Consider the following 8,389-nt stretch of genomic DNA (forward strand, 5'->3'; position numbering starts at 1 on the left):
GCTGGCCGGGAGAAAAGGGGTTTGAATGAACTCAGCGCTCCTGGACTGAGCCCACGTCTCCACTGTGGACACCAAGCCTCTTCCGGAGAGGACTTTGCCCCAGAGGAACAGGCAGGCAGTCCTTCGAGTCTCTCCAGGCCACCGTGAGCCGATCTCCGTGCTGTGCTGCATGTGAGGAAAGGCCCCCAGGCAGGAACCCGCTCCCCCCTCGCAGAGGCATTCTGGGCAGTGGTCTGGCTGGGGTGGGCAGAATGGGGTTGGGGGGGTGCTGCTGACACCCTGAGAGTTACGCTTCCTCCACTGAGAACCTCACCTGGGCTTGGACAATGAGGCCAGTCTCAGCCATCCCGGGAAGTTTCCAGATCAGAAGCCCAGCAGAGTTTGGGATACCAGGAAACTGCCCTCAGCCAACGCAGGAGACCAGCCACAGGCAAGCTCTGGGGCTGGCATTTTTCAGATGGTGTAGGGGATTTATCTGGGCAATATTGCCCAGGGTTATTTCTGAGCACCGTTGTTTGACGCCCTGCAGCAATTACAGCTATCACAAGGCTCTAGAATGCAGTGGGGCAGTGTTGTTTCCCAGCTTGTGGGTCAGGACCCAAAGAGTGGGCTGCAAAGGATCTGGAAGTGGGTGGTTGGCCAGCCGTCTCTCCTGGTGGCTCCTGCCCCCTTTCCCTCCTCTTCTTCCTTGCCAGCCTATTACATTCTTGCCTTCCCTTTGTGACAATAAAGGGGAGGGGGCTGTCTGGCAACTAGTAACATCAGGATATTAGCTAGAAGAAGGGGGGGAGGCTGAGGAGTAGGTGGGAGCTGTCCGGTGCATGGGGAATCTAGAGCAGGGGGAGAGAAAGAGGCGTGTGCGAGTGGGGCAGGCTCTGACTTGGTGCTGTTCCTTGAGCAGCCCAACCTCTTGCCCAGCCGCCTGCCGGGCCTCGCAGCCTTCCGCCTGCGGTGGGAGGTGTATTGCACTGAGCCACTTGCCACCCCCCACCCCCATTACTATGTCTGGATGTGAAAGCTGGACGGTGAAGAAAGATGACAGGAAGAAAACTGATTCATCTGAAACATGGTGCTGGAGGAGAGTTTTGCGGATACTGTGGACAGCCAGAAAGACAAATAGGTGAGGACTAGATCACATCAAGCCTGAATCCTCCCTAGAAACTAAAATGACAGAACTGAGGCTATCGTACTTCGGCCACATTATGAGAAGACAAGACTCTCTGGAAAAGTCAAGAATGCTAGGAAAAGTGGAAGACCTAAAACGAGATGTGAAGCCACATCGTGCAGTTTGCCAGATCTGAGCCAGTCTGTTAATGATGGGACGTTTTGCAGGTCGCCATAGCTGAGAAGGGACGTGACAGCATGTCTCACACACACACACGCACACACACACACCGCCCACCTCTATGCCGGCATCTGCCATCTCCCCACATCTCATCCCAGCGCACCCCCCAACACCTCCTCAGACTTTGGAGGGGTCACCATACAAAGTAAATTCGGACTTGTGGGTCACCATACCAAATAGGTTGGGAACCACTGGAGAAGGGTGACACTGTCTTATGCCACCACCAGCACTGCTTTTTATGCCCTCGCTGCCCATGACACTTGACGGGGCAACAGAGCCAGAGGGCATGCCGTGCCCCCAGTCGCCTCGCATCTTACATTAGCAAGGGGGAAGAGGGAAGGGGGCGCAGGGCACACCGAGGCACATGGCTGAAGGAGGGGGGCCCTGACGCTCGAGAGCTCGCCCCCCCAAAGCCTTCTTGGACTCTTAAGGTGCCGCTGGGCTCAGAAGCACAGCTGGCTCAGTGGGAGATGAAGACAGAGGGACGGAGGGCTGGGGGCTTCATAAAAAGGGTCCTTCTGAATAGGAGTTGGAAGGAAGAAGGTGGCGTCAAACAGCTACCTTGGGAGGGGGCTGTGGGACGAGGGGGCAGCAGAGGAGAAGGGGGGAGCAGTTGAATGAGGGGGGGGCAGAACTGGAGGCAGGGAGGCTCGTCGGGACTGACTCCAGGGCAGCAACACAGTCGTCTCCCGAGGGGTTTGTGCCAGTTGCAGAGGGGTAGGAAACCACGGAAGGGATCGGGCAGGGAAGAAGTTTGACTCTAGCAGTGGAAAGATCGGCCCTGCCTGAGAGCCAAGCTACAAGTGACGCCTGACACAGGTTGGACACTTGTCAGCTTCCCTCAAGTTTTGATGGGAATTGTAGGCGTCCTGGTTTTACAGCTTGGCTCTCCATTACAGCTGCAAGACCAGGATGCCTACATTTCCCATCAAAACTTGAGGGAAGCTGACAAGTGTCCAACCTGTGTCAGGCGTCACGTGTAGCTTGGCTCTGAGTTGTGGGTTGGGTGGCAGAGGGGGGGGGGCAAATTGCGGCACCTGGATAGGGAGGAAAGAAGGGCTGCTCTTGGAGCACATAGTCTGGTTTTTCTGGCTTATGCAAGAACTGAGACGTATTTGAGGGGGGAATCCAGAGGCCCGTTTGCCTCTTGCTGTGGCTTGAAATTTCCTGCCAAGGTGGTGCTTGGGCAACTGGCTTCACTCTGCCTTCCACATCAAGTGTTTCCAAGCACTTCCCATGCGCTCTACTAAGCATCAGGCACAGGCGCTCTGAAACAAACCCTCAGAGGAGGGGGGGGTGCTGAGGGAGAGCAGGCGAGTAGCAGAAAGAGCGAGGAGGCAGGGAGTGGAGCTTGACGCCAGGCAAGAGGAATGCATGACTCGTGGGGCTCGCTGCCAGGGCCCAGAACCAGGAAAAGTGCTGTCCTGCCCCAATCTGGCTCGAAAGGCAGGTGAGGGAGCACAGCGGCTGTGCCCGATCTGAGGCGCCCCCTTCTCTCCCTCCTTGCTTTTGCCTGCTCTGATTTGTATCGCCCTTCCCAGGCCCTCCGGCAAACCTGCCCAGAGTGGGTGGGAGAGATCCAGCCCCCTGTTGCCCTCCTTTCCAGCAGGGGATGCTCGGGGTGCAGGGTGGCAGTGCCCAGTGCTGGTTCTCCTCCACGCTCACGGCTGCCTCCCAGAGGCTTTTCCGTGGGGGGGGAGGGGAGGGAATGGAGGCAGGTGGGGGGGCTGCCTCTGCTCACTGCCAGGCGCGCAGGTGAGGCAGGTGGGGGCTGAGGAGGCACCAGGGCAGGGTGGGCGACTCCTGCCACATCCTCCCTTGCCAGGCTGGTGGCTGCTCCCTTCTGACCGGTCCGAGCTGCCCCGAGAGGTCCTGGGAGCGTTTAGGTTTCCAGCGGGTCAGGTTGCCCCAAAGCCCCAAGCGCTCCTCCGCAGCCCCTCCCTCCGCGTAGGCGTGGCTCAGAGAGGCCGGCCGCGGTGCCGTCCGTGGGTTGCCCGCAGCTTGGAGGCGGCCTTTGCGGCCGAGTTCTCGCTTGCCAGCGTCGTCCGCGGACACGACGGCGTTGCTCTCCCGAGCGTGGCCGCTGCGTGCTGCAGGGGGTTTCAGAGCGCATCAAAGAGCGACCCCGTTTCTTCCGCCCCTCTGTGCTTTGCGGGGAGGACGGAAGGAACAGCTTTCCCTGCCTGCTTCACCCCCCGCTGGCCGTGGCCGCGCAAACCGGCTGGTCACCGGATGGGCCCAGTGAAGCGCCGGGAGGAACTGCAAACAGCAGGCTGGTGCCAGGCCTCAGCCGGAGAGCAGGGCCAAACTGTCTGCTTTGCCCAGGAGGGCTGGCCGAATGGCAGGGGTCAGCATGGTGGGGTTGCCAGCCTCCAGGTGGTGGCTGGAGACCTCCAGGAATCACAACCGACCTCCAGGCCACAGAGATCAGTTCCCCGGGAGAAAAGGGCTGCTTCGGAGGGTGGGCTCTTCTGCGGCATTCCCTGCTGAGGGCCTTCCCCTCCTCGAACCCCACCCTCTCCAGGCTCCACCCACAACATCTCCAGGAATGTCCTGACCTGGAGCTGGCAACACTTTGCCAAGGCCCACAGCCCAGCCAGGCACCCCTGGCCCATTTGCTCCCACAGGAGGACTAGTAAGATCCCCGGGGGAGTCCGGGGCGATCTCCCCTTTCCTCAGGCCAGGGACCCTGGGAGGTTTATTTATTTTACTTATGCGTGTTATTTTTAGGCCACCTTTCTCACTGAAACTAAAGGCAGATTGTAAAGTGTGGGTCAGTACATTCAATTTCCAAGACATTTCGATAAGTGAAATAGGATATATAAATGCACATTTGTGAAGATTTAAAACCAGCGGAAATCCAGTACAGGGTGGAACAAATCCTGAAAACAGAGCAGAAGCAACCCTAAGGCTGCCGCTTGAACAACACGGGATCCGGCCAGGGGGGCAGCAGCCAAGCCTCGTGTCCCTCTCCCTGCCCCTCTGCGGAGGCATCTGTTTGAGGCAGCTTCCTTCTATTACACCGATCTGAATAAAAAGCCTTCTTGAATAATTCAGTTTTGCATTGTTTGCAGAAAGCCAGGGAAGTGGGAGCTTTCCTGACCTCCTCAGTTCCATAAGGTGGGGGCCACCACAGAGAAGGCCCGTGTCCAGGCAGCTGTCGATTTTGCCCCTGTGCAAGGTGGCACCTGCAGAAGGCCCCGTTTAGATGAGCGGAGCTGCCAGGGAGAGAGGCAGCCCCATAGATATGAGGGGCCAAGGCCATGAAGGGCTTCGTATGTGAAAGCCAGTGCCTTGAATTGAGCCTGGTAACTGATAGGTGGCCAGTGGAGTGACTGCGTATTCATGGTCCACCTATGGACAGTGCATCACAGTAGTCAAGTCTCGATGGGACCTCGGCATGGAGCCCGGTGGCCAGATCAGCCGTGTCAAAGTAGGGCAGCATCTTCCAGGCTACACGGAGGTTGTAGAAAGCATTTTTTGCAGCTGCCTTAGCTTGCTTTTCAAGCAGTCGTGCTGGATCCAGTCGTGCCTTGAGATGCCTGCAGGTGGCACAGACAGAATCCAGCCTGGCTGAAGGGCAAGAAGGCTAGATGCTGGTCCCCCTGGGGTGGTCTGCCGGGGAGGAAATAGGGGAAGTAGGAGAGGGGACCGGTCACATGCGAGAACCGTGCATGGCTGCTTCCCATAGGTGCCTCTTCCACCCGAGAGAGAGAGGGAGAGGGAGAGAGAGAGGGGGAGAGCTCACCCCAGAAGCCCCAGCAGCCTCGCAGAGTCTGCTGGGGCCACCAGCACCCCCCTTCTCCAGAGAGAGGCTGGGGGGAGCCGAGCATCGCTGCTCTGGCTCCCTTTAGCCCTGCCTCACCGACTTCAGAGGGCACTGGGGGGGGCAGGGTGTTGTGTGCATGGCTGCAGGGGGAGGCAGGAGGAGGGAAGGAAGGGGGAGGCAGAATTTTTAACAATGGCCTCTGGGGCAGCAGCTCCCAGGATACTTGGGAAGGCCGTAGCAACCGAGGAGACTGTGTGGGTTGTTTGCTTTTTAGGTCAGGAGCCTCTTCAAGCCTCCGACAGAGCAAGCAGTGGGCAGCCAGCATGCCCCCCCCCCGACAGGGTCCCAATGAAACCAGCTCGCCCCCTGCCCGAGCGCAGGCCTCTCCGGAGCATCCCTCAGAAGCAGAAGGGCCAGGCCAGGGGCCTGAGGAGCCAGTCTCCTCCGTGCCTCTGGCCCCAGGGCTCTGGGCCAAGCTCTGTAAATCACACTGTGGTTCCCTGCAGAGTAGGCCAGCAACACTTGGGCCAAGACCCCCGGGGTCAAGGCACAGGATGCCTGCCTGGCAATGCTTCTGACCATCACTCTCTTAGCTAACAGTCGAGATTGCTGAACGCCCCCTCAAGACACTCTCTAAGCAAACAGGCATCCAGACACGATCATCAGCAGCCCAGGCTAATTATACCATTCTCACACCAAAGTGCACACACCCAGCACCGCCACGACACACACCCACAGGCTGCAACTGTGTCAGTGAGCCACTTGCCCACACAGCCTCGACTCAGCACATTCGTCCCTGTTGACTCTCCTTCTCCTTGTGCCGGGGCCGCAAGCTGCTCCGTGGTGCTCCCGGCCCCCTGAATCCAGAAAGCGTTTGGCCGTAGGAGCTGCACTGTGCCTATTAACCACGAGGGTCATTTGGCAGGGCTTTGTAAAGAGGCCCGTTGCGTGGCAAGTGCTGCACATCGAAGCGGAAGTCAGCCTCCCAGCTCCCGGGCATGCTGGTCAAATGCTGGTGGGAGGCCAGGCCCTGCTGCTGCTGCTGCTGCTGCCCCTTCCCACACTGCCCTTTCAGAAGGGCGTTGGTGGTGCTGCAGAGCCCAGGACAAAGTCAAGAGGATGCTGTGAGAAAGAAAATGGGCCGGGGAGGCAGGCAGAGGCGGCACTGTGAGTCTCGCCCTCTTGGAGATGCTTCAGTTTCTGTGTGATACTGAGCCAGGGAGGGGCGGTGCAGGGGGGGGGGGCACTGCGCAGAATGGATGTGGCGGGAATCGTGTCTGGCAGGAAGGAGGCAGACGGCGCACCAGCCAGCTGCAGCCTCTGACTCCAAGCCCTTTGCAGGACAGCGGAAGAGAGGGCGGAAGGTGCTGTGGACATTTTGAGGGTGACTCTGCTTTCCACACTATTGTGAATGTTCCGTGTGGATTATGGCTCCTTCCCCACGACCTGGAAAGGGCTTGCAGGGCAGCTGCTGGCCGGCATGTCACACAGGCAGGGCTGGGGGGAGAGCAACATGGCGTTGCTGGCTGAGGGGCTTTGGGCCCCCCTTGAGAGACCCTGCCCCTGTGTTTCAGGCAGTTCTACAGTATGGGGGACTTGCCACCGCAGCCAAGGGCTCTCGGGGGAACCAGGGGCAGCCCCAGACTGAACAAGAGGGAGGGGAGGGGAGACTAAGCCTCACCCATCACTGCCCCCCCTCCTTCATGCACAGGACACGGGACCGGCCAGCCATCCTGCCAACACTCTTCCCTAGGTGCTGCAAGACCGGAGGACCCGGGCTGGGGGTTGAAGGAAGCAGGAGTGCCCGGGAATGGCTCTGCACACCCAGCCCCAGACAGCAAGAAGGGGCAGTGGGTGAGCCCCACCCCAGGAAGCCCCCCTCCCCTCTGATTTTCCTGCCACGGATGGTGGGTGGAGTCACCCAGGCCTGCCTGCCGGCCTGCATGATGCTGCCGGGATGGGTGGGGGGGTGGGAGGGCCTCGTGAGACTTACCTGAGTCCTCCTGTCCTCAGGACAGAAACGCTCCATGCTGTCATGGGACAGGCGAGGAAGAGTGACGGGGCTGAGGCCCTGAGGGACCTGCTAGAGCCGTCCCACCTCTGAGGGAGGGCTGTGGGTGTCAGGCTGAGGGCGATCCCATAGAAGGGACCCTCTCCTTGTAGGATGAGTGGCTATCCTCTCACACCCACCTTGGGGTTGGGTGGGGGGAGGCAGGCTCTTGCGAGGGGGAGGCGGGACCCTTAGAAATGCAGAGCCGGCATTCTGAATGCCTGGTGAGGCACCTGCCTGGCATGAAGGCCGGGGGCATCCCATGAGAGGAAAGCGGAGGGCCAAGAGAAGCAGCAGGGGGGCCTTAGAGAGGGGAAGGAGGTCCGGGCCCGCCTGTGACGCCAGACGCCTCCATGCCACGGAGGGGATCCGGAGCGCTTGGGGCCAAATGACAGTGGAGGTATGGATGGGTGTTTCTGACACCTTTTAAAGTTTGTTTTTATTCATGTTATGGTTGTTTTGATCTGTCTTGTAAGCGGCTTTGAGTTGCTGCAAGGTAGAAAGGGGCTAATAAATGTCTGAAATAAAACTAAAACCTAGAGGCAAGGGGGAAGTCAACGAGACGCTCTTATCCCTGTATATCAACTCTCCAGAGCGTAGCGGGGGGGGGGGTGGCCTTGCTTTGCATATCACAGGGTGAAACGAGCTTGATGCCCTTCGGGGAACAAACTGCCCCACAGAATCACTATGGGCAGAGTTACCGGGCCCTAAGGATTCGTTAAAAGTGGGGAAGTACAATCCTGCCCCCCCGATCCAAATCAGAAGGCAGATCTTGTGACAGGGAGCAAAATAAGAGAGGTGACTAAAGTGGAAAATGCCGTAGGACTCCAACGTACCCTCACATTGACTGGGCAAATGTGTGTTTGAGTCATGCTGTGGATACGAGGTTTCTGGATTGCCTAAGCCCTAAACTGGATCGCCCAGGCAGCCTAGCCCAATTCCATCACATCTCTGAAGCTAAGCAGGGCCTGAGATGTGCTGAGGAGCTCTCTGCCCCAGACAGGCTCCAGTGTGGCCATGGAGTGGAGCAATGCTGGAACAAGCGGCTGACCCAGCGGTGTGCCAGGGGTTGGCTGGCTCCCTAAGCTGCCCAGCCCAGGAATGACCCCCAAACCGGCAGAAAACCATAGCATAGCCCATAGGCACCCATACAACAGGACAGGTCAAGAGCCGCCACCACCACCTGCCCCAAAGCCTCAGCAGAACACGGGATGCCGACTGCAGC

The sequence above is a fragment of the Eublepharis macularius genome, chromosome 5 (genome assembly GCF_028583425.1).
Source record: "Eublepharis macularius isolate TG4126 chromosome 5, MPM_Emac_v1.0, whole genome shotgun sequence".
Classification (NCBI taxonomy): Eukaryota; Metazoa; Chordata; class Lepidosauria; order Squamata; family Eublepharidae; genus Eublepharis; species Eublepharis macularius.